The sequence below is a fragment of the Orycteropus afer genome, unplaced genomic scaffold (assembly GCF_000298275.1).
Source record: "Orycteropus afer afer isolate SDZICR_OR568_19922 unplaced genomic scaffold, OryAfe1.0 scaffold00135, whole genome shotgun sequence".
Lineage (NCBI taxonomy): Eukaryota > Metazoa > Chordata > Mammalia > Tubulidentata > Orycteropodidae > Orycteropus > Orycteropus afer.
In genome coordinates, this window is record NW_006921722.1 from 6,687,194 (window position 1) to 6,688,883 (window position 1,690).

Below are 1,690 nucleotides of genomic sequence, written 5' to 3' on the forward strand. Positions count from 1 at the left end.
AATTCTCTTTGGTACAATGACTATATATTCATTCCATCTTTTTTTTTTTTTTTGATGCTTCCCATCTTGCTCAATATTTTGCCCATAGAATCCTTCAATATTGCAATTTGAAGCTTGAATTTTTTCTTCATTTCTTTCAGCTCGAGAAATGCTTAGTATGTTCTTCCCTTTTGGTTTTCTAATTCCAGGTCTTTGCACATTTCATTATAATACTTTACCTTGTCTTCTGAAGCTGCCCTTTGAAAGCTTCTGTTCACCTCTGTTATTTTAGCATTTCTTCCTTTCGCTATAGCTACTCTCCATTCAAGAGCAAGTTACAGAGTCTCTTTTGACATCCATTTTGGTCTTTTCTTCCTTTCCTGTCTTTTTTATGGCCTTTTACTTTCTTCATGTATGATGTTCTTGATGTTATACCACAACTCATCTGGTCTTCAGTCACTGGTGTTCAATGCATCACATCTATTCTTCAGATGGTTTCTAAATTCAGGTGGGATATATTCATGGCCATATTTTGGCTCTCATGGACTTGTTTTAATTTTCTTCAGCTTCAACTTGAACTTACCAAAACAAAACAAAACAAGACAAAAACTTGAACTTACATATGAACAATTGATGGTCTGTTCCATAGTCATCTCTTGTCCTTGTTTTGACTAATGAGATTGAGCTCCTCCATCACCTCTTTCCACAGGTATAACCAGTCTGATTTCTGTATATTCCATTTGGCAAGGTCTACATGTAGAGTCACTGTTTGTGTTGTTGAAAAAGGGTATTTGCAATGAATAAGTCATTGCAAATTCTATTATGGGAGCTCTGGCTTCATTTCTATCACCAAGGCCATATTTTCCAACTACTGATGCTTCTTTGTTTCCAACGTTTGCATTCCAATCACCAATAATTATCGATACATCTTGATTGGATGTTTGGTCAATTTCAGACTGCAGATGTAGGTAAAAATCTTAAATTTCTTCAGCTTTGATGGTAAGTTTGTAAATTTAAATAATCATAGTATTAACTGGTCTTCCTTTGTGGCATATGGATATTATCCTATCACTGACAGCATCGTACTTTGGGATAGATCTTGAAATATTCTTTTTGATGATGAATGTGACCCTATTCTTCTTTAGTTTGTCATTCCCAGCATAATAGACCATATGATTGATTCAAAATGGCCAAACCCAGTCCATTTCAGCTCACTAATGCCTAGGATATCAATCTTTATGCATTCCATTTTATTTTTTACAACTTCCAATTTTCCTAGATTTGTACTTCATATATTCCATGTTCTGATTATTAGTGAATGCTTGCAGCTGTTTCTTCCCATTTTGAGATATGCCCATCATCAAATGAAGGTCCCAAAAACTTTACTCCACCAATCTTCTGTCACTTTGTCTTACTGTATTAGCTCTCATGTTGCTTTGAGACTGGAGGCTATGCTACTGGTATTTCAAACACCAGCCAGGTCACTCACGGTGGATAGGTTTCAGTTGCGCTTACAGACCAAGACAGACTGGGAAAAAAGATGGGGCCAGCCACTTCTGGAAGAATGGCCACTGAAAACCTTATGAATAGCAGTGAAACACTCTGATATATTACTGGAAATTTTTATCTAGAGCCATGAAACATTGTCTGATACAGTGCTGGAAGATGAGTCCTCAAGTTGGAAATCACAAACTCACTGCCATTGAGTCAA